This window comes from Lolium perenne, chromosome 7, assembly GCF_019359855.2.
Source record: "Lolium perenne isolate Kyuss_39 chromosome 7, Kyuss_2.0, whole genome shotgun sequence".
Classification (NCBI taxonomy): Eukaryota; Viridiplantae; Streptophyta; class Magnoliopsida; order Poales; family Poaceae; genus Lolium; species Lolium perenne.
Window position 1 is genome coordinate 168202816 of NC_067250.2, and position 25497 is coordinate 168228312.

Below are 25497 nucleotides of genomic sequence, written 5' to 3' on the forward strand. Positions count from 1 at the left end.
TCGGGTTGCCAAGTGGGCCCTGGAGCTAGCTGCCCATACCATCCTCTACGAGCCACGCACGGCCATCAAGTCGCAGATCCTTGCGGATTTCTTCGTCGACTGGGCCGAGATGCAATACTTGCCGCCTGTGCCTGATTCCACACACTGGAAGCTGCACTTCGACGGCTCAAAGATGCGGAACGGCTTGGGAGCCGGCATCGTCGTCACCTCTCCCAAGGGAGACCGGCTGGACTACGTCCTGCAGATCCACTTCGCCGCATCCAACAATGTGGCGGAGTACGACGCGCTCATCCACGGGCTGAAGCTGGCCAAGGAGATAGGCGTGCGTCGCATTCTTTGCTTCGGTGACTCCGACTTGGTCATACAGCAAGCATCCGGCGACTGGGACGCGAAGGACGCCAACATGGCCTCATACCGCTTCCACGTCCAGCAGTTGGCCGGCTTCTTCGACGGCTGCAAATTCCATCATGTGCCGCGAGCAAACAACGAGGCGGCTGACGCGCTGTCCAAGATAGGCTCAACCCGGCAAGCAATTCCACCGGGGGTTGCCTTGGCGCATCTGCGGAAGCCGTCCATCATACCGTCACCGGACTCGGATTCCATATTCGTGCCGGCTGACCCGGGGGCTTCTCAGCCGAACCCGGGGGCTTCATCGCCCAAGTCGGGGGCTTCTCAGCCGAACCCGTCGGCTCCACAGCCGAACCCGGGGGCTTCTCAGTCCAACCCGGGGGCTTCTCAGCCAAACTCGGGGGCTTCTCAGCCAAACCCGCTGGCTCCACAGCCGAACCCGAGGGCTTCTCAGTCCAACCCGGGGGCTTCTCAGGCAAACTCGGGGGCTTCTCAGCCAAACCCGCCGGCTCCACAGCCGAACCCGGCGACCATGCAGTCGAACCCGGAAGCTCCGAAGATGGAGGCCTTGATGGTCAGCGTGTTTGAAATAAAATGCGTACCATCATGGGCACAAGAATTCCTCTCCTACCTCACCGATGGTGTGCTGCCCATTGACAGGGTTCAAGCTAGGCAGATTGAGAGAAGGGCCAAGGCCTATACCATCATCAACCACGAGCTGTACAAACGCAGCGTAAGTGGGGTGCTCCAGCGGTGCGTCGAGCCGGCTGAAGGGATTGAACTCCTACGGGAAATCCACCAGCGAGAGTGCGGCCACCACGCCTCCTCCAGAGCCATAGTGGCCAAAGCCTTCCGGCACGGTTTACTGGCCGACTACGCTCAGGGACGCAGAAGAACTGGTGAAAAAGTGCAATGGCTGCCAACGCTTCGCCAAACAAAGGCATACGCCGGCTTCCGCCTTGAAGACCATCCCCATCACTTGGCCTTTTGCCGTCTGGGGCTTGGATATGGTGGGCCCATTCAAAACAGCCCGAGGCGGCATGACTCACCTCTTGGTGATGATTGACAAATTCGCTAAGTGGATTGAAGCCAAGCCAATCAAGAAGCTGGACGGCTCCACAGCCATCACATTCCTCAAGGAGATCATTGTGAGATATGGCTACCCCCATAGCATCATCACCGACAACGGCAGCAACTTCGCCGAAGGCATCTTCAAACGCTATTGCGGGGAGATGGGGATCCGAATGGACCTATCATCCGTGGCACATCCAGAGACCAACGGCCAAGTGGAGAAGGCAAACGGCTTAATCCTAGCCGGCATCCGGTCCCGGTTGGTGGAGCCGCTCGAACGAGCAGCCGGCTGCTGGATTGAAGAGCTACCCCATGTACTGTGGAGCCTGCGCACAACGCCAAACCGCTCAGTCGGCTTCACACCCTTCTTCCTCGTATACGGGGCCGAAGCCGTCCTGCCGACTGACATCGAGCACGACGCGCCAAGGATCAAGCTATACACAGAAGCTGAAGCCAAAGAAGCTCGTGAAGATGGAGTCGACCTGGTCGAAGAGGTCCGGTTGATGGCCGAGTCCAGGTCTACCATATACCAGCAGAGCCTCCGACGCTATCACAGCCGGAAGGTCCAGTCCTTAGCATTCCGAGAAGGAGACCTAGTGCTCCGGCTGATCCAACGGACAGCCGGACAGCATAAACTGTCATCCCCATGGGAGGGTCCCTTCATCGTGAGCAAGGCAGTAGGCAATGATTCCTACTATCTCATAGATACCCAAGAGGCTAAGAAAAACAAGGCGAACAAAACTGACGAGGAGACAAAACGTCCCTGGAATGTCAGGTTGCTTCGACCATTTTACACTTGAGAGCAGGAATGTATGTATCCCTTGTACTCCCTTTTGTAAGCTATGAAAAAGCAAGCGCTAAGAGCGCCGATTTCGACAAGTTTTTCGCGTATTCAATTGTTTTCGCCGATTGGCTAACACCCTCTCATGCGGCCGGCTCAGTACCGTGATCCGGTTTCCCGACAGCCGGCTTCCGATCCAGCTACAGACCGCAACCCGGCTGTCCGGCTGGCGGGAGTAAGTGCCTAGGGAGCCGGCACGCGAAAGGCGGCTAAGGGAAAGAATGAAGGCGAATTGATTCTTGTACAACTCTTCATAAAAGTTCCGGACTGCCGAACTCGGCTCGTTCGACTAAAATACTGTCGGCCTCACCCAGCGGCACGCTCTTGATCCGGCAACGGACCGCAAGTCGGACATACGATCGGCAAGGGCAAAGCCAAAGAGTGGGGCGGATGGGAAAAAGCGAACAAGCCGGAAGAAAGCAAGCCGGCACACAAATGATTAACAACCACATTAAAGTGCGACCTAATAAAAGGATGATAATATTGTCTTACATATACACCCGGCATCCCGGGGATTTAACAAATTGTCTTGCAAAAGTAAAATGCATGAACAGATAAAGCTAAGCGCCGGCTGGAGGAGGACCAGTCGGAGGAGCACCAGGCGCGGCTTCCATCTCTATCTCCTCGTCTTCGGATTCCTCATCCGAGTCCTCCGGAGGCGGACGAGGGTCACGGATGAAGATGCCCTTGTCGACGAATTCGGCAATGGCGCAGGCGCGAGCAAGCCGGGCAGTCTTGTTTTCAGCAGGAAGCTTGCCCTCCACGTCGGCTCGCCGGCATTCCAGCTGGTCGAGGCTGACCTCGTTGTACCAGGAGAGCACAAACGACAGCGCCATGTCGGCTCCAGCGCGCGCGGCCGACTCCTTCCAGTCGAGGAAGCGATCAGGCGCCGTCTCCAGCCACTTGATAAGATTGGACAGCTCCCCCGGCAAGGTCTCAGTCGGCCAGAGCAGCCGGTACAGCTCCTCGGCCGCCTTCCGCAGCTCCCAGCCCAACATGGTGATTGGCTCCACGCGGGCGGCCATGGATGCCAGGTAGTTGTCCATGGAGAAGCAGTCTGAGCTCTGCTCCCCAGTAGCCTGCCGGCGCTCCTCCTGCGCCCTGCCGGCCGCCGCTAGTGCCACCGCCTGCGCCTCCGGGAAAGCGGCTGCAAGAAATTAAAAAGCATGTTAAAAATCTGAAAGTTCGGCTGACAGCAGCCGGCAGACGCCTGCCAACCGTGTCAGCCGCAAGCCCTGAAGATGGAGATATCAAAGTCTCAGTAAAAGAAAAGACTGGCGGTAGCCGGCAAGAACCGCCTGCCACCAGCCTGAAGATGGAGATATCGAAGTCTCAGTAAAAGAAAAGACTGGCGGCAGCCGGCAAGAACCGACTGCCACCAGCCTGAAGATGGAGATATCGAAGTCTCAGTAAAAGAAAAGACTGGCGGTAGCCGGCAAGAACCGCCTGCCACCAGCCTGAAGATGGAGATATCGAAGTCTCAGTAAAAGAAAAGACTGGCGGTAGCCGGCAAGAACCGCCTGCCCCCAGCCTGAAGATGGAGATATTGAAAAAAGCGAAATGGTTTCAGCTGCCGCCTGCCAGCTCAAGCCGCCAGCTGACAGCCGAAAGCCGGCAAAGGGAAAGGAAGAAAACCAAAAACTCACCCGCCAAGCCGCGGCCGAGCGAGCTAATCTGATCCACCCATCGCTTGGCGGTGGCAGACAACTCCTCAGACTTGGAGGTCACCTCTTGTCGAAGCGCCAGGCGCTGCTTATCCACCTCCTCCAGTCGCCGGCTGACGTCCTCCACCTCCTTCCGCCCGGTCTCCTTCACAGCACTGAGCACGGCGGAGTGGTTGGACTCGAGCTGGCGCAGCCGCTCCAGCTCCCCGCTAGTTTCTTGCGCCTTGGCGGTGACAGCCGCGGCCGCCTCCTCAGCCTTGGCACAGCGCTCGCGGGCGGCTCGAAGATCCTCCTCCAGCTGGGGAACCCGGGCGGCAATGGCTGCAAACGGAAGCCGTCTGCCGACTGAAACAAGAAGCTATAATAAAACAAGAAAAGAAACTGTACCTTTGGTGGCCTCTAGCTCGCAGGCCATGTCGGCCAGCTCGTTCTTGGCCTTGTGGTAGCTGACCACAACGCGGTTGTACAGGGCAGTCCACCTGTCCGACACCGTCTAAAGAAAAGACAAAGATAAGTGTTTAAGCGAAACCTGGACCGGCTCCAAGCAGCCGGCCCATGCCTCGGAGGGCTACCAGGATAGTACCAAAGTTAAAAAAGATAGTGCGGTTGTGTACTAACCTTCTCAGCCGCCTCCAGCCGCGCCAGGCGGGCCTCAGTCTCGTCGGCTTGCCTCTTGGCCATGGCGCGGAAGCCGGAGAAGAACATCTCCACTTGCGCCACACCCGGCCGGCCCTCTCGGCTGGTCACCTCGCAGGCGTCCGCCTGGTACCAGTCCTTCTCCATGGTGGCGGCTGAGCCAAGGCTGGACGTAGGGGCAGACACCACGTTCAGCAGCTTGGCGGCCTTCGCAACATGAAGAACCAAGGGCACCTGCGCCGGGCCCTCCGTCACCACCAGCGCCCTGGCGTCGGCGTCAACCGTGCGCGCCGGCTCCTGCTCCACCGACTCACCTCGCGCCGGCTCCTGCTCCACCGGCTCATCTCTCGCCGGCTCCGAAGATGGAGGCGGCGCGGTTGAAAGTGTTGGCCCGGTGGGGACGGTGGAGTCGAGCACAGGCGGCGCCTCATCTGAGCCCGCGTCCAAGACGACTATCTCGGGCGCGGCCCCGCCGGCTCCGGCCGCAGGAGGCACGGCCTCGCCAGTTCCGGCCGCGCCTGGCGTACCCCTGCCGGCTCCAGTTGCAGGGTCCACGAGCCGGACGCGGCGCGGGAACATGTCATCAAGGGTAGGCTGGCCGGCGCGACGAGCCGGCTTGCCCCGAAGGCCTGAAGAGGCTGCGCCTGGCGAAGGTGCAGCTGAAGAAAGACCCGCCCCCGTAGCAGGCGGCGGGACGACAGGCGGCGTGCGTGGGCGAGATGGCGGCGGCGGAGTCGGCTCCCTGACCCGCCGTTCCAGGCCCAAGTCCGCTCCAGGGGCCGAGCCGGAGCCAGAGCCGGCACCATAAGAAAACTTAATGGGGGCCATGAAGCAAATAAACAGAAAGAAGATAAACAAGAGAGGAAAGAAAAGGAATCAAACAAAGCGATAAGAAAGGAAGCTTACCCGGCCGCCTCGGGAACCTGCCTCGGACCCGCCCGGCGCTGTTTCTTCGCCCTCGCTTCAAGCCGGGTGGTGCTTCGCTCAGTCGGCCGCTTCCGCCCTTGAGGCGCGGCCGTAGAAGAGGATGCGGTGGCAGGCGGCCTCGCCGCCAGTGGCACCGCGCGGATGGGCGCCGAAGAGGCCGGCACGTCCGGCTCCGGCTCCTCCTCGTGCGGCTGCGGAGATTGCGGCACGTCGTCCTGGCCTTGGTCGGGCGCCTCCAGATTCTCGTCGTCGCCGGCTTCGTCAGCCGGATCGACATGATCTACCACCCACTCCTTGTGCGCCAGATCGCCATCCTCAGCCAGCTGCCGGGCAAAATTCTGCAGCAACAACAGATAAGTCAAGTCGGCCCTGCAACCGCAAGCCAGAATCCGGCCAACAAAAAGAAACTCACCGCGGGCGGCAGATCTCGCTGGTGGTAGGGCGGCAGCCCCCAGTCCCAGTTCTCCGGCAGCTTCGCCTGGGAGATGTTGTTCACCCGCCGGGCGACTTGGGCCCTGGAGAGCTCCAGCTTGGACGTCTGGATCGGATCGAGCCGGCCGGACATCTGGCAAATCTTGTGGGCGCGTCCCTGAAGAGGCAGCTGATACGTCTCCGACGTATCGATAATTTCTTATGTTCCATGCCACATTATTGATGTTATCTACATGTTTTATGCACACTTTATGTCATATTCGTGCATTTTCTGGAACTAACCTATTAACAAGATGCCGAAGTGCCAGTTCCTGTCTTCTGCTGTTTTTGGTTTCAGAAATCCTAGTAACGAAATATTCTCGGAATCGGACGAAATCAACGCCCAAGTTCCTATTTTCACTGGAAGCATCCAGAACACACGAGAGGGACCAGAGGGGGGGCACTGGGCCCCCAGACCATAGGCCGGCGCGGCCCAGGCCCTGGCCGCGCCGCCCTATGGTGTCGTCGCCCCTTCGACCCTCCTGCGCCGCCTCTTCGCCTATATAAAGCCCCTGGATCGAAAACACTGATACGTTCGGCGAAAACCACAGAAACCTTCCAGAGCCGCCGCCATCGCGATGCCAAGATCTGGGGGACAGGAGTCTCTGTTCCGGCACCCTGCCGGAGCGGGGAAGTGCCCCCGGAAGGCTCCTCCATCGACACCGCTGCCATCTCCACCGCCATCTTCATCACCGCTGCTGCTCCCATGAGGAGGGAGTAGTTCTCCATCAAGGCTCGGGGCTGTACCGGTAGCTATGTGGTTCATCTCTCTCCTATGTGCTTCAATACAATAATCTCATGAGCTGCTTTACATGATTGAGATTCATATGATGATGCTTGTAATCTAGATGTCATTATGCTAGTCAAGTGAGTTTTACCTATGTGATCTCCGGAGACTCCTTGTCCCACGTGTGTAAAGGTGACAGTGTGTGCACCGTGTGGGTCTCTTAGGCTATATTTCACAGAATACTTATTCACTAATGAATGGCATAGTGAGGTGCTTATTTATATCTCTTTATGATTGCAATGTTTTTGTATCACAATTTATCTATGTGCTACTCTAGCAAAGTTATTAAAGTAGTTCTATTCCTCCTGCACGTGTGTAAAGGTGACAGTGTGTGCACCGTGTTAGTACTTGGTTTATGCTATGATCATGATCTCTTGTAGATTGCGAAGTTAACTATTGCTATGATAATATTGATGTGATCTATTCCTCCTACATATGCATGAAGGTGACAGTGTGCATGCTATGTTAGTACTTGGTTTAATCTGTTGATCTATCTTACACTAAAGGTTACTAAAATATGAGCATTATTGTGGAGCTTGTTAACTCTGGCATTGAGGGTTCGTGTAATCCTACGCAATGTGTTCATCATCCAACAAAAGTGTAGAGTATGCATTTATCTATTCTGTTATGTGATCAATGTTGAGAGTGTCCACTAGTGAAAGTGTAATCCCTAGGCCTTGTTCCTAAATACTGCTGCGTTACTACTGCTTGTTTCTTTGTTTCTTGTGTTACTACTGCTGCAATACTACCACCATCAACTACACGCCAGCAAGCTATTTTCTGGCACCGTTGCTACTGCTCATATATATTCATACCACCTGTATTTCACTATCTCTTCGCCGAACTAGTGCACCTATTAGGTGTGTTGGGGACACAAGAGACTTCTTGCTTTGTGGTTGCAGGGTTGCATGAGAGGGATATCTTTGACCTCTTCCTCCCTGAGTTCGATAAACCTTGGGTGATCCACTTAAGGGAAAACTTGCTGCTGTTCTACAAACCTCTGCTCTTGGAGGCCCAACACTGTCTACAGGAAAGGAGGGGGAACGTAGACATCAAGCACTTTTCTGGCGCCGTTGCCGGGGAGGAAAGGTAAAAGGTACTCACACTCCGGATCTCGGCTACTAAGCTATTTCCCGGCGCCGTAAGTACTCAAAGCTATTTCCTTTAGATCCTGCAATTGCAACTTTTTGTTTCTTGTTTACACTAGTTTGGCATAATGGACAAGAATGATCTTCTTATTCTATTTCCTGATTTAAAACATGGATTGTTTGATGCGAAAATTAAAAAACCTATGGAATCTTATTTGCATGCTGGTAGTAATATTAGTATGAACGCTTTGAACACCATTGTTGATAATGATATAGAAAGTTCTAAGCTTGGGGAAGCTGGTTTTCATGATCTTTTTAGTCCCCCAAGCATTGAGGAGAAAATTTTCTTTGATGATACTTTGCCTCCTATTTATGATGATTATAATGATAGTGGTCTTTTGGTGCCACCTACTATGGAGAGTACATTTTATGATGATTATACTATGCCTCCTACACTTGATGAGAATAATAATGATAGCTACTTTGTTGAATTTGCTCCCACTATTACTAATAAAATTGATTATGCCTATGTGGAGAGTAATAATTTTATGCATGAGACTCATGATAAGAATGCTTTATGTGATAGTTATATTGTTGAGTTTGCTCATGATGCTACTGAAAGTTATTATGAGAGAGGAAAATATGGTTGTAGAAATTTTCATGTTACTAAAACACCTCTCTATGTGCTGAAATTTTTGAAGCTATACTTGTTTTATCTTCCTATGCTTGTTACTTTGCTCTTCATGAACTTGTTTATTTACAAGATCCCTATGCATAGGAAGCATGTTAGACTTAAATGTGTTTTGAATTTGCCTCTGGATGCTCTCTTTCGCTTCAATTACTATTTCTTATGAGTGCATCATTAAAACTGCTGAGCCCATCTTAATGGCTATAAAGAAAAGAACTTCTTGGGAGATAACCCATGTGTTATTTTGCTACAGTATTTTGTTTTATATTTGTGTCTTGGAAGTTGTTTACTACTGTAGCAACCTCTCCTTATCTTAGTTTTGTGTTTTGTTGTGCCAAGTGAAGCCTCTAATCGAAGGTTGATACTAGATTTGGATTTCTGCGCAGAAACAGATTTCTATCTGTCACGAATCTGGGCTGTTTTCTCTGTAAAAAAAATCAGAAAAATATGCCAATTTACGTACGTGTTCCTCAGATATGTACGCAACTTTCATTAGTTTTGAGTTTTCTGATCTGAGCAACGGAAGTATTTATTAAAAATTCATCTTTACGGACTGTTCTGTTTTGACAGATTCTGCCTTTTATTTCGCATTGCTTCTTTTGCTATGTGGGATGGATTTCTTTGTTCCATTAAACTCCTGTAACTTTGGGCAATGTCCAGAAGTGTTAAGAATGATTGTGTCACCTCTGAACATGTGAGTTTTTGATTATGTACTAACCCCTCTAATGAAGTTTATGAGAAGTTTGGTGTGAAGGAAGTTTTCAAGGGTCAAGAGAGGAGTATGATGCAACATGATCAAGGAGAGTGAAAGCTCTAAGCTTGGGGATACCCCGGTGGTTCACCCCTGCATATATCAAGAAGACTCAAGCGTCTAAGCTTGGGGATGCCCAAGGCATCCCCTTCTTCATCGACAACATTATCAGGTTTCTCCCCTGAAACTATATTTTTATTCCATCACATCTTATGTGCTTTGCTTGGAGCGTCGGTTTGTTTTTGTTTTTTGTTTTGTTTGAATAAAATGGATCCTAGCATTCACTTTATGGGAGAGAGACACGCTCCGCTGTAGCATATGGACAAGTATGTCCTTAGTTTCTACTCATAGTATTCATGGCGAAGTTTCTTCTTCGTTAAATTGTTATATGGTTGGAATTGGAAAATAATACATGTAGTAATTGCTATAATGTCTTGGGTAATGTGATACTTGGCAATTGTTGTGCTCATGTTTAAGCTCTTGCATCATATACTTTGCACCCATTAATGAAGAAATACATAGAGCTTGCTAAAATTTGGTTTGCATAATTGGTCTCTCTAAGGTCTAGATAATTTCTAGTATTGAGTTTGAACAACAAGGAAGACGGTGTAGAGTCTTATAATGTTTACAATATGTCTTTTATGTGAGTTTTACTGCACCGGTTCATCCTTGTGTTTGTTTCAAATAACCTTGCTAGCCTAAACCTTGTATCGAGAGGGAATACTTCTCATGCATCCAAATCCTTGAGCCAAACAACACTATGCCATTTGTGTCCACCATACCTACCTACTACATGGTATTTCCTGCCATTCCAAAGTAAATTGCTTGAGTGCTACCTTTAAACAATTCAAAATTTATCACCTCTGATTTGTGTCAATGTTTTATAGCTCATGAGGAAGTATGTGGTGTTTATCTTTCAATCTTGTTGGGCAACTTTCACCAATGGACTAGTGGCTTCATCCGCTTATCCAATAATTTTGCAAAAAGAGCTGGCAATGGGATTCCCAGTCCCAAATTAATTAACAAAAATAGACACTCCTCCATGGTATGTGATTGTTGGACGGCACCCGAAGGATTCGGTTAGCCATGGCTTGTGTAAGCAAAGGTTGGGAGGAGTGTCATCATAATAAAACTAAAATAAAAAGGCACTCCTTCATGGTATGAGATTGTTGGCAGGCACCCGAGGATTCGGTTAGCCATGGTTTGTGAAAGAAAGGTTGGAAGGAGTGCCACCCAAAATAAAATAAAATGGGAGCCGCTCTTTGAAGGTTTTTCTGGCAAGGGGGTTAGAGTACCCGCTACCATTCGTTGACAACAACATACACCTCTCAAAACTTTATTTTTATGCTCTCTTTATGTTTTCAAAATAGAAGCTCTAGCACAAATATAGCAATCGATGCTTTCCTCTTTGAAGGACCATTCTTTTATCTTTATGTTGAGTCAGTTCACCTATTTCTCTCCACCTCAAGAAGCAAACACTTGTGTGAACTGTGCATTGATTCCTACATATTTGCATATTGCACTTGTTATATTACTTTGCATTGACAACTATCCATGAGATATGCATGTTACAAGTTGAAAGCAACCGCTGAAACTTAATCTTCCATTGTGTTGCTTCAATGTCTCTACTATGAATTATTGCTTTATGAGTTAACTCTTATGCAAGACTTATTGATGCTTGTCTTAAAGTACTATTCATGAAAAGTCTTTGCTATATGATTCACTTGTTTACTCATGTCATATACATTGTTTTGATCGCTGCATTCACTACATATGCTTTACAAATAGTATGATCAAGTTTATGATGGCATGTCACTCCAGAAATTATCTGTGTTATCGTTTTACCTGCTCGGGACGAGCAGAACTAAGCTTGGGGATGCTGATACGTCTCTGACGTATCGATAATTTCTTATGTTCCATGCCACATTATTGATGTTATCTACATGTTTTATGCACACTTTATGTCATATTCGTGCATTTTCTGGAACTAACCTATTAACAAGATGCCGAAGTGCCAGTTCCTGTCTTCTGCTGTTTTTGGTTTCAGAAATCCTAGTAACGAAATATTCTCGGAATCGGACAAAATCAACGCCCAAGTTCCTATTTTCACCGGAAGCATCCAGAACACACGAGAGGGACCAGAGGGGGGCACTGGGCCCCCAGACCATAGGCCGGCGCGGCCCAGGCCCTGGCCGCGCCGCCCTATGGTGTCGTCGCCCCTTCGACCCTCCTGCGCCGCCTCTTCGCCTATATAAAGCCCCTGGATCGAAAACCCTGATACGTTCGGCGAAAACCACAGAAACCTTCCAGAGCCGCCGCCATCGCGACGCCAAGATCTGGGGGACAGGAGTCTCTGTTCCGGCACCCTGCCGGAGCGGGGAAGTGCCCCCGGAAGGCTCCTCCATCGACACCGCTGCCATCTCCACCGCCATCTTCATCACCGCTGCTGCTCCCATGAGGAGGGAGTAGTTCTCCATCAAGGCTCGGGGCTGTACCGGTAGCTATGTGGTTCATCTCTCTCCTATGTGCTTCAATACAATAATCTCATGAGCTGCTTTACATGATTGAGATTCATATGATGATGCTTGTAATCTAGATGTCATTATGCTAGTCAAGTGAGTTTTACCTATGTGATCTCCGGAGACTCCTTGTCCCACGTGTGTAAAGGTGACAGTGTGTGCACCTTGTGGGTCTCTTAGGCTATATTTCACAGAATACTTATTCACTGATGAATGGCATAGTGAGGTGCTTATTTATATCTCTTTATGATTGCAATGTTTTTGTATCACAATTTATCTATGTGCTACTCTAGCAAAGTTATTAAAGTAGTTCTATTCCTCCTGCACGTGTGTAAAGGTGACAGTGTGTGCACCGTGTTAGTACTTGGTTTATGCTATGATCATGATCTCTTGTAGATTGCGAAGTTAACTATTGCTATGATAATATTGATGTGATCTATTCCTCCTACATATGCATGAAGGTGACAGTGTGCATGCTATGTTAGTACTTGGTTTAATCTGTTGATCTATCTTACACTAAAGGTTACTAAAATATGAGCATTATTGTGGAGCTTGTTAACTCCGGCATTGAGGTTTCGTGTAATCCTACGCAATGTGTTCATCATCCAACAAAAGTGTAGAGTATGCATTTATCTATTCTGTTATGTGATCAATGTTGAGAGTGTCCACTAGTGAAAGTATAATCCCTAGGCCTTGTTCCTAAATACTGCTGCGTTACTACTGCTTGTTTACTGTTTTACTGTGTTACTACTGCTGCAATACTACCACCATCAACTACACGCCAGCAAGCTATTTTCTGGCACCGTTGCTACTGCTCATATATATTCATACCACCTGTATTTCACTATCTCTTCGCCGAACTAGTGCACCTATTAGGTGTGTTGGGGACACAAGAGACTTCTTGCTTTGTGGTTGCAGGGTTGCATGAGAGGGATATCTTTGACCTCTTCCTCCCTGAGTTCGATAAACCTTGGGTGATCCACTTAAGGGAAAACTTGCTGCTGTTCTACAAACCTCTGCTCTTGGAGGCCCAACACTGTCTACAGGAAAGGAGGGGGAATGTAGACATCAGCAGCACCCGGCGGGAGGCGTAGCAGCAAAGGAGGACGGCTGCCGTCAGCCGTTCGGTGGTGGTGCAGTCGAGGAGGTAGTCCCAGAGGGCGTTCACCTCCGCCTCCGGATCAGCCGGCTTGTAGTTGGTGCCCCAGTTCTTGCGGGCAGTCGGAGGCGCCGGATCGTACTCCGGCAAGTTCATCCAGTCGAACGCCGGATTCGAATTCCTCGCGTAGAAGAATGACGGCTACCATTTCTTCACGGATTCGACCGTGGGAATATTCGGAAAAGGTGTGCCCTGGCGGGAGTAGATGGAGGCGGACCCGCAGACTCGCAGGCTGCCGTCGGCCGTCTGGGCCTTCAGGTAGAACAGCCGGCACCAGAACTCGATGTCCGGCCACAAGCCGGCATAGCCCTCCATGAAGGCCACGTAGCAGCTCAGCTGCACCATCGCGTTGGCCGGCAGGTGATGTAGCTGGAGGCCAAAGAACTCAAGAAACCGCCGGAAGAAGGGCGAAGCCGGCAGCCCGAGTCCACGGTCGAAGTGCGCGCCGAAGACAACGCGTTCGCCAGGCTCCGGGTTCGGCTGGATCTCCGCCCCTGGAGCTCGCGTCACCACCCCCGGCGGGATCCGGCGGAGGCGGACGAGACGCTCAATGTCATCCTCCCTCATGTATGAGCCTTCCCACGACCCGCTGGGAGGCGCCATCGCCGCCGTGGTGGAAGAGGAAGAAGAAGACCAGTCGAGGTCGAAAGGCGAAGAAGAACCGCTCCTCACCGGAGGAGAGCGCGGTGGCGATGAGCGTACCGTCGACGCGCGAGGACCCGTGGCACCGGATGGGCGGTGCGGCGGCTGCGGATCGGCGGAGGAGCGCGGCCGCGGCAGCTCGCCGGAGTTCGCCAGGGAGTTGCAGGCGAAATCGCTCGAACACGCCGAAGAGCTCGAGCGCAAGAAAGAGAAGCGTGGGCGCGAGGAAGAAGAAGTGGAGCGGAGGGCCGCCTCGGTACCGCTCCACCCGTATTTAAGGACGCCTGGGAGAGGCCAAGTGGCGGACGTGGGCCACGATGCGGGATTGACTGCGCCATAACTCCCCCCACTACCGCTACGGTTACAGGAAACGGCCACACCACGTCACCCACGATCGCAAAGGATCCGGAGGGGACAGTGAAGTGACCAGACGAAGCGACAGCAGCTGCGCCGTCAGAGGCCATCAAGTCGGGCGCTGGGATCGAGGCGGCGGAAACTCCGGCGCGCCCAAGCCGCAGCCGGAGCCGGACAGTTTCTCCAATCCGGCCCCGAACTCTCCCAACAAGACGGAGACACCTCCAACACTTGCGAAAAATAAAATTGCAAGAGCAAAGTGGCGTCCGGCTGGGAGCAGCCGAATGTAGCAAGCCGGATGAGGGCGCAGCCGGCTAAACGAAAATCCTCAGCCGGCCCCTCCGAGTGCTAACAAACATATCCAGGAGATAATCTAAAACGGCCAGGAAAACCTGCCTAGGTCCTCCTTAACGCAGGACCTTGCCAGCTTCGGGGGCTAATGTCGGGGGGAAGACCCCGGGTAGGGCAATAGACAAGGAGCAGCGGGCCCCAGGCCGGCTGGCCCGCGGCAAAGGCCGGCTGAGGAGCAGCCGGCTGGAGCCGTGGCCGGCTGCCTTGGGAGCCGGCTGGCTCTAAGTCTTAGTCGGCCTGGCCACGGCCGCCTGCGCTGTGGCTGGGCCGGCTTCTACAAGCCATATCCGACTGGGAACTTACACCCTGGCCGACTCGAGGCTGGCGAGCCTTGCAGGAGAAGGAGCTGGGTAGGTGATCCGGGTTCAAAGGTCCACGCTGACCTCACCTTCCGTAAAGTAAGGGGCACTGTGGAGCAACAGTGCCCCTCGCTCGACAGGCCATCATGGCTGACGCCGCTCCGTACGGCTACAGGAATGATGGCGACAGGGACACCTCCTCGCCATACCGCTGACTCCGGCAGGCGGATGGGACAGGCCATGAGGCCTCAACGGCTCCTGACGTCAACGCCTCGGGAAGGAGCAGAAGCCGAAGCCGGCCAGTCGGCCACTAGGTCTTAGGGACTCATATGTAAAGTGCCAGCGTCTATATAAGTTGCGCTACCCCTCTCGTGCGGGGGACGATCGATCACTTCTTACTCATTCTAGTCTTAGCGCTGCCCTGTGAGAGAGACCTTGGTCTACCTTAGCCTCCCAGGAGCAGCCGGATACAGCTCTAGGAGCACCATTGTACTGTGATATCATCATATACACTCATAGCAGGAGTAGAGGTGTTACCTCCATCGGAGGGCCTCGAACCTGGGTACGTCACCATGTCGCTCGTACTCATACCCGCATCCGGATACCGCCGTGAGACCACTAGGAACCACCTTCTTTAGCCACCCTATGGCATATGCCGTTACGATACCATGACAGGCGTGGGAGCGTCCTTTGCCGGTGAAGAGGCTGGCGAAGGAGCTGGTGAAGAAGTTTTGGAGGGAGGAGTAGCGGCAGATGTTTCTTGGGTCTTCTTGGGGGGGGAGGAACCAAAGGTTCCGACCGCCCGGTATTGTTTGAGTCGTCGCCCATGTTGCTGGCGCCGGTGTCTTCATAATCTGGAGGGGAAGAAGTGTCCTCCTCCGCGCGGTGTTGTTTCTTTTTTGGGGCCACGTGCCCCGAACTAGTTTTACCTCCCCGAGGGGAGGATGGAGCTTTGCCGGCACCAGAGCATGCCGGACTTGGATGAGGAGGAGGAGAGGCCCTTTCGGCATCCTCGGAGGTCTCCGGCCTCATGTCGGGTGCGCTCCTCGTAAGAACCAGGGTGGGCCTGAAAAAAGAAGAAGCATAAAAGTTAGCCACAAGGAATGGCAAGTGCAAAGGTCCAAACCGGAAAGATGTGTTGCTAAGTCTTACCCAGAGGAAACTGGGATGTCGTGCTTGCGCTTCCTCCCGGGAGGCCCAGCGCTCCCCTTCTTGTGGCGCTTGGAGGCGGGAGCCTCTCTAGAACCGGCATCTGAAGCCGGAGTCTTGCGAACTCTGGGAGCCTCGCTGGGACCGGCATCTGAAGTTGGGGCCTTGCGGACTCCGGGAGCCTGAGGTCTCCCGAACTCAGGACCCACCTCAGCGACGAGGGAAGTCACATGCTCGTGAACCTGGGGGTTCTGGTCAGCTGAAACGGGCATCACAAAAGGAAAGTATGAGATAAAGAAAGTGGTTGAAATACCTCAAGGACAACGACATCATCGTCGTCAGTGTCAGAAGCGTTAGCCGGGTTCTGAGCAGAAAAGTTACCGGGGCGCCACGTGTGCGTCGGTCCCATCTTGTGGACGTTTCCGAGAACGTACGGATCCGGATCCGCGTCATCCCAAAACCGGCGCTTGGGCGTGAACAACAGCGGTTCCTCAGCAAGGATGCGAGGAAAGCGTCACAGTACATGAAAAACAGTGGGTTAGTTCGCAGTTTTAATTTTACCGGAAATATCATCCCGGGCACCCCAAATTCTTACTTGGGACGCATGAGGATTCTTGCGGCTAAGGGGTTGGAGGCCCCACTTCCAATCCGCCGGCATCTCTGTCCTGCAAATCTGCTTGGCCTTGAGGACCACATCAGATTTGCTCAGACCAAAGGTAGTGATCGTAGTAGGATCCCTCCGGCCACTCATTTGGCCAATCTTATGTACGCGTCGCTGCAAGGGCAGGACCCGGCGCGAGACAAACGCGCGCACTATGTCATCAGAGCTTATGCCAGTTTTATTTTCAAGTTCTTGGATATACCGGACAATCCGGTTGGTCTCATTGTGGCCCTCTCTCGGATTAAACTTCCAATTGGCCCGGGAGGGGGCGCCGGGAATGTATGTCGGTAAGTTGATGAAATCGGTGTTGCTGTCGTTCCTAACATAAAAGAAGGTTTTTCTACCACGCGCGGCAGGATTCCAAACCGGAGAATATTAAGAAAGGGCTCCCCTGGCGAGGCGTGACTATACAAGTCCCGCACTGGACGATGGGCTTGAGGAGCGGAAGCTTCTTATCTTGGACCAAGTTGATCCGAAGATTATAGAAGCGAGCAAAGGTGTCGGTAGTAGGGAGAAGACCGACAAAACTTTCCATAAAAGAGACATAGGAAGAAAGGTAAAAAATGGCGTTGCCAAGAAGGTGATGAGGTTGAAGCTCGTAGAAGTCAAGAAACCAGTGGAAGAAATCTGACGCCGGGAGGCCGAAGCCGCGCTAAAAATGGGCGACGAAGACCACGATCTCGCCTAGTCTGGGTTTAGGCTCCACCTCTTTGCCGGGGATCCGGCAGAAGACCTCTTCTGATATCCTTCTAGACCGGTAGAGCAAGTCGATCTCGGCTTCTTTTACATCCGAGCCCTTCCAGGCCCCGCGGGTGTACACCATCGGCTTCGCGCCGGAAGCCTGACCAGAGCTGCTGGCATCATCGCCCCATTTGCTGCTTACTTCATCCGGCCCGCCGGATTCTTCATCCATCCGGGCTAGATTTTCCTCAAGCCCGTCGGATTCTGGGGCCACGGATCGCTCCTCCCCCAAGGAGATCTCAGGGGATTCACTAAACTGGGTTCTGCCGGAAGGCAGCCCACGGGTTTCTTCGGAAGTGTTGAGCTAGTTACAAACAGTTTTCCCCGAATCTACCTCTTCGCGAAGATCTACGCAAGAGAGAAAAACGCGAAAGAAAAGGGGGTAAATACACTACCGCACCTAAGAAGACAAGTAAGAGGGGGAGAAAGACCGATCTGGGAGAACTGACTAGGGAGCGGCGGTGGAAGTTCCTTGGACCAACGGGGTCGAGAGTTCGCCGGAGTTCATCGAAGAGGCGGTCGACGGTGGCGAATGCAGAGGCAGAATCTAGGCAGTTGGTACGTCCCTGAGCCGAGGGGGAACGACGAGGCGCAATCTCGACGAAAAGGAGGGCATGGGCTCCGCAATGTGTCTCCGCGGAGCTTTGCCGGAGAGCTTGGGCGGAGCGACGGGCGGCGGCGCAGAGAGCTCGGGCAGCAGAGGGCACAAGGAAGTTGACGGAGAACAAAGTGGGAGCGTGAGGGCGACGAGGAACCGTCACCCCCTTAAATAGTGAGGGAGTTCGTGGGCCAAAAACTGCACGGCCCGCACCGCTTCGCCTCGTGGGCCGCCACGTGGCGCGAGAATATCCGCGCCGCAGAAGCTTGCCACACGGAAGGCCACAGGGTCAGGTGTGGCGCATTAACTGCGCGCGGGAGACAAGGGATTCAACGGCTGACACTGGTGCGTCAGGCACAGTACGCATGTCTCTGACAGGTGCAGGTTTCGAGTTATTCTCGGCTTCGTCGAGGTGAGTCTTAATGCCGAAGAGACCGGCAAAAGAAGCCAGATGCGTTTAAATGGAAACCGGAAGGTTTAATTCGGTAGGTTTGGACTGGGAACCTGGCATGGTCCGTCGGATAGAATCCGCCGGACCATACCAGCTTCGGGGACTAATGTCGGGGGGATGGCCCCCGGTAGGCCAAGACTATGGAAAATAAGCCATAGTATGGTAGTGCTAAACAGGATCACAGAGTGATCCGGATTCTAAACTTAAGTTCAGCAGAGCAGAGCTAGTACGAACCGGTATCCCAGGAGGGGTATACCGAATATTGGCAAGAAGGAGTTTTGTACCACCAAGAACCAAGGTACCGGAACCAGAGGTAATGGTACCGGCAAACCGGTATCCAATTACTGTAGCCTGTCGGCACTTCAGTCAAAGATTCCACCAAGGACTAAAGGACAAGGATGAGCAAAGCACTTCAGCTTTAATTGAAGCCCTGAAGCCAAAGGAGAAGCTGACGTAAAAGATACCGGACGAGGTCATCAGTCCCTGATTAAAGACAGAACCAGTGTCAGCTGGGCCAAAGTAGCTTTATAAAGTAGCTTAGCTCATCCTAGATTCCATTAGGGTTTCTTCCCTTGTAAGCCACCCTCTCCCCTATATAAGGAGAGGGGGAACACCCCTACGCGGAACGAACAACGAAGAGAGAGATCGATCTAGAGGGAGACTGTACGGTTCTGTCTTCAACCTTTGGCCATTTGGCTAAGTTCATCAATACAATCCGGTTTATTTTCCACTTTCCCTGTAACACAAACCCTCCCCCGAATCCTCTAGCGCACACTCGGCCCCAACTTAAGCCATCCTATGGCATCTGCCGTTCCACCATGACGACAACCCAAGTGAAGGGTTTTGCTAAAAAGAGAGAGAAAGAGGGCTAAGGGATTTGGCCACATGCAACAGTACATGAGCATGTCAAGGTAGATGGGGTGGTGTTGTTTTGGTGAAGTAAGAATGAAAAGAGAGAGAGATGAATGTGTATGCCATTTTCTAAGTTGGATCACAAAGTGGAATTATCTAAGGTCACAAGAGATGATAGCTCAAGTAGGGGAGGTGAGGATGATGTTAGAGATGGTTGCCCAAAAGGTGGTGTTGATTGTTGTTTAGATGATGGTTGGGAAAAGTTGAGGGAGATAGTGAGTGAACCAATCACATAACATCAAGGATGAATAGGATAACATAAACAATCCACTCATGAGGTCAAAGTGATGATGGAAAACCATACAAGAGTGAGATGTGGTGAATGAATGGAAGTTGTTATCCAGATATGGAACTTAAATGGATGGGTCTCCACCACTATGAGAGTTGATCAAAAATTCGCATAGGGTTTTTATTGGACTTGCCTTTATAATCTTTTAGAGAGACAAAATGATATTTAAAATAAATTTGGTCTACTTGCATAACAAAGCATAGTAGATTTTTCTCTCAGCTATTTGACTTTATAGGTGCAAGGATGGCATATGTACCAAAACCATGCATTTAAAGAAAGAATATAATAAATACTTTTATAAAAAAGTTTTTTGGGTTGAAGGAAATGATATGATACAAAACACCATCCACAATCTCTCCTGTTATTTGAAGAAAACATTTGAAGAGTTTTAATAAAACTAGAAGTGGTTTTGTGGTTAAAACTAAGGAAGAAAACAATAGGGTTTTGAGAAAGAAAACTAATTGAAGGAGGAGTGGTCTCAAAGGTAGATGGTGGCTACATAATGTACCCATCATTCCCACTCTTGGTTTTGTGAAGATTAAACTTGGATTAAAAAAAACAAGAGGTAAAAGAGGAAGAAATGATCTAGTGTTGGAACATTGAATAGGGTATAAGATCAAGTTGAATATATGTGTTGCAAGGATAGACTGAGACATGCAAGACGTGGAAGTTGTAGAGGGTGTTGCATAGATGATATCCATGCATTGAGGTCCCCCATAACAGTTGTGGGTGCTTAGAGATCAACTGCCAAATTTTGAATCTTTTAAGCCTACCAAAACAGATTGTTGACTTGGCCTCAAAACCATCAAGGATAAGTGGGTAAAAGAGTGATCTGGCCCAAGGAATTGGTATGGTTGGGGAGTTCACATGACAATGTAGGTTTAGGGCCAAGTGAGGTTCATTGGATGGAAAGGGATTTCTTAATCTAAAGGCTCCAAAAGTGAATCTGATAACAAGTTTAGGACTTAGCCAAAATTGTGATGTTGGAGGGGTTTTGACTAGGGTATAAGAGAAGGATGTACTAAGGGGTAGATGATCCCAAGTTTTGAATCAAGGATGGGCTGAGCTATATTATACCACAAAGATGAAGTTTAAATATGCACACCCAAGTTGCCATGAGTAGAGAAGGTTTGATGTAGTAAAAAGGAAAACAGTTTTTCCTAAGCCACACTTGCGTTTTATTAGGAGAGTTGTTTGTCTTACCACTAGGGGTGTTGTTCTTTGGGGTAGCTCAAGATAAAACCCAACAAGCAAATCAAGACAATTCATCTACCAGCGGATCAAGGCAATTCATCTTAACAGACAGATCAAGGCAATTCATCTAATTAGTCTTTAGAAAAAAAGTTTTTGTTCCCCAGATTTTTGCACTATGGACAACTAAACATGGTTGCAAAAGTTGGGGTGTCACAGCTCTTCCACCCTTAAAATAATCTCGTCCCAAGATTACTAAGCGTAGAACTAGAGGGGTTGTAAAGTTTAACTAAAGTTAGACTCCATCCTTCTATAGATGTGCAGTTGTTGACACGGTCATAGCTTCAACTTTCGAGAGACACGATAAGATTCTGCTGAGGGCCAGCTTCGTGAAGAGGTGGACTACTCCATGAAGGTGTTGGATCTGTAGTTTCTTAACGATTCTAGAGGGGGTTCATCATTCCGGGAGAGTTAGTCTATCCCAACAGTGCTTTAGAAAGGTCGAATGCTTATAGAGTTAGCTTAAGTTTTGGTGGAAGACGGCGTCTTCCACCCTTAAGATTGTTCAGCGGGGGTTCTGGAAACTCAGAGCTTTTGCCACAGGTCTTGTCGGTGCTTTCGAAGAAGTTATCAATCTCTCGCCTTGAATTGAAACATCTTCAGGGAGCAATGTGTAGTCAACAACTTCAAGGGGCACTCACGGGGGCACTCACGGTGTTTACTAAACCATAGGACACGCGGTAAGTTAGTAAGTCGATAAAACGCCTGGTTGGTATCCATATGAAGCAGCAACAAAGGTCGTTGAAGACAACCTTCAGCTTGAGGGTCAGTGCTGACTTATACCTGTTAAGAAATGGTTGGGTAAACTACGCCTAATCTTGAGTCTTGAGGTATCTTCATGAGCTTCACTTGATGAGGACCAGATGAACCATGTGATGTAGCTTGGCTTTGACGCTATTTTTCCTTCAGCTTGTTAGAGGTTGGTTTCAAGAAGATATCCTCGAGGTTAGCGCGATTATGCTCCAAGGTTAGACCAAATTAGTATGGCTTCTCGCAGAGGTTCAGTCACTCTTGAAGGTACGGGATTCTGCTTTCTTTGCGTAGTAGAGATGCTTCCGCTGATCTTGAAAGTATTTAGCATAGATAGGGGTTTGGGTTAGTTTTTCTGATGGTTGGAAACTAACTATTAACATGGTTAACTTATCCAATTAACTAGAAGTTAGCATTTTACTGGCGAGGTAGATGGGGGTGAAAACATCTTAGGGAGGCTTTCTAAGCTAGGTTATCACGCCATGAGTGTTTTTCAGACCTAATGACCAAGACAATCAAACAGATAAAAACACTCAAGGCAACACACTTGGGGAACTACAAGCAATCATCAAACTAGACATGGTACTCTAAGTACCTAGGGATGTCTAATGCGCGGGGGTAGCTCAATCAAAACAATTGAGTTTGTCCTATCCATCCTATAGGTTTGGGGCAGGTCACATATGCTGACGTCTTCATCTTGCTGATATCGACTTCAACAAGGATCGAAGCAGTTGGTGGTGAAGTAGGCCTGGTGTTGAGGTGGAGGCGAAAACTGCGTAGACTTAGGATCTCATAATCCCGAGGACGTGAGGTCTTTAGAGAGGTAGCTATTGAGGTACTCCTAAAGTTGACCACTTCTGGTGGCTGGCCTAAAAATTACTAGTCAAGAACTGAGGGCTTGATCCCAGACGACTGCAAAAAGGTGCAAGTCCACGGAGGAACAAGGTCAGCTCCTTGACAAACTTTGGTGACAACCAAAGACATGACGTTATCATCCCTATATGTGCACGACTAAATCGGCATCCAATCTTCAATAGCTATCGTTGGAGATATATGAGACTTCCTAAAAGGTTGATCCATCTTCGACTTCGAGTTTCTGGGTCTGAGTCGGGGACATCGTCCAATATGTTGGTTTGGAAGAGGATGAGGTAGTAGAATCAAAAGCTTTCAAATCCTTTGGAAATCAGAGAGTGAGGTAACAATTTGAAGTTTTGACGGGATAAGAGAATTTGGAAGATATTCTTCCGTTTACTAAAGAAAGAATTTGTTTCATAAATCGTTTTTCTCCAAGTATTTGTTTCCTAACTAACGTCCATGCTAACTAAGGTCTCCTACAGTCAGGATGGCTCTCATACCAGCTCTATGGGGTTCCCGGACTGGTTGTCTGAAATACCCGTTATGTATACAGTTCACGATCCCATGATCAGTGCGCCGTGAACACATAGCCGAACTGATATCAAAGTTACAACATCCATTACAAAACGGAATAAGAAAAAATACATTAAGGTCACATGACCACTACTTACATAATAGCCTCGAAGGCCTAACTTAACATCAGAGTAGCAGAATCACTTCAACGGCGCAGAGCCCAAGTCATCTGCCATAACCCTACAGGCAACTGACTGGGAGAATGTTCCTACCTCGCATAGGCGTCGCCATATCTTTATTCATTTGTTGAAATTCCTCCAATTCTGGCCAAGTAAATAGCCAGGGACAAAGCCATGAGTACATTGGAATTGTACTCGCAAAACCATCAAGAAGGTACTTTGCAAGAGTGCAAGATAACAAGTGCTAATCTAGGATGACAAGAGGGAAAGACTAGTTTCTCTTATGGATATATCATGTAAAAGAGAAGCGGTTTCTCTTGTGGATATAGCATGTAAAAGAGAAGCGGTTTCTCTTGCGGATATAGCATCACAACATCTTAGTAGAAGGGGATACTCAAGGGTTTCTATGACATCTCTATATATTTGTTGAAGAAGATATTTCAAAAGATACCCTATGACATCTCTATATCTTTGTTGAAGAAGATACTTCAAAAGATACCCTATGACATCTCTATATGTTTGTTGAAGAAGATACTTTAAAAGAGTTCTACAACATAAAACCGCTAGGATGGGGTAACCCTATTTTAACCTTTTCCGACCATCGTCACATGGTCAACAAACCTTTCTGGTACCCTTCCGGTACTACAAAACAACTTTCTCTTTTCCTTTGCAAAGTGTTTCAAAAATAAAGTCAACACAGCTAAGCAACGGCCATCCCAACTGTCCATGACCGCGGACGCGGCTATTCGAATAGATTATACTCTGTAGAGTTTGCGCACTTTCCCCACAAGATCCGCGAGTCTATCATGTGGGCATCATCCCCGCATATCAACTATGCCATGACAAAAACTTGGACATAACCTTTCGCCTATTCGTCTTAGCACGGGATCCTACCCTATGGAGCATACCTCCCCGGCAAACCATGGCAGCTCACCTCACTTTGAGTGTGACTCCATTGCCACGGCGGGAGACCAATAGTGTCTTCCGGACGGGTAGCCCCGAAGGCATCCCGTTATACTATTGCCTCCAACCATGGCAATCCGGACTTGGGGGTAACCTTACCCTTGTATAGTTGTGCGGTGTCCCATGTTAAGAAGAACAAACTACGAGCTAAGCCCCGTGCCCACGTTTGGGGTAATGTGGTTGCGCGATTTGGTTTTTCCGGGCGAATACATAGAACCATGTGTTGTTTTCCAAAAACCCAAGTTACAACCACTTTTGCCTTTCCACCACAGCCACATTGTCACTTTCCCTTAAAAAACAATACCTTTCTCTTAAAAACCACACTTGGTCAAGACCACATCTTCCCAAGGTTTCAAAGCCTTTCCAAAAACAAGAACTTTAGTGGGGTTCCCAACCTAAGGTTTTATTGTAGTAAGCTTAATCGACAAGGGGCATGATGCTAGCCATCATACCACTAATGAGAGGATAAAGGAGGTTTCAAGGAGGGGGTCATACACACTTAAGGTAAGTATGCATAGACAGCATAAGGAGAACAATTCAACAAGGGCATGATGCAAATCATCATACCACTATGGTAATGCTAACTTTGGGTGTCAAGGGTGTCGTACATGCTTAAGGTAAGCATGCATAGTGTCGACATGAGTAGAATGATACAACAAGGGCATAATGCTAATCATCACACCACTAAGGGGAGGGGTAATTTGGATGTCAAGAATCTCACATACTTAAGTTAAGTGTGCATGCTATTCACAAAATGAACTAACCCAAGATGGATCAAGAGACAAAGACAACAAATAGATAACAATAACAAGTAACATGACATAAAGACATCAAAAGATGGCTTTCCTTGGTTGGCTTATTTGTCCCTGGTCTTCTTCAACTCCATCAAATAAGAATTCCAACAATATAAATAAAATCCTCATCCGAACCACTTCTTCTTTGTTCTCTGGAATTGTTCGCATCTATCGCCGGAAAATATAAAAGGAGAACAATCAACACATTGTACCAACAAAACAACATTCAACAATCAATACTTAATAGCTAACCACTCTACTAAGGGCTAACATACAAAGGACTTATAGATACTACAAAACAACTTTTTTAAAGAAAACCAATTTATTTCACTTAATAAAAGCATGAGAGCCTCATAAATTAGCAATTGCCTCTCTTGGTTATCACCATGGCATAAACTAAATATCCCCTGGTATATAACATCATAAAGAGGACAAGTGCATTGGTTTGGCGTAAAAAACATCCATATTATATTTTCAAACATTTTTGGAAAAGCGGAAAATCATTTTTCCTATTTTATTATGCTTACATAACACTGCGCAAGAATAGGAGGTAAACAAAATACCACACCATTTGAATACTCAACAAAACAATAACACTAAGGTTAAGTTGCAGAGGTTTTGTTTTGCAAGAATAAAGCATAGGTTGACCATTTTTAATAAAAAGAGGTGGTTAAACATTTAAAAAATAAACAACAAGTTTTGGTTCAACAACTCATGTAACACACACATATTACTAACAATAACAAATATGCATGAACAGAGACTAACAATATTTTTCCTAGATGGCCAGTACTA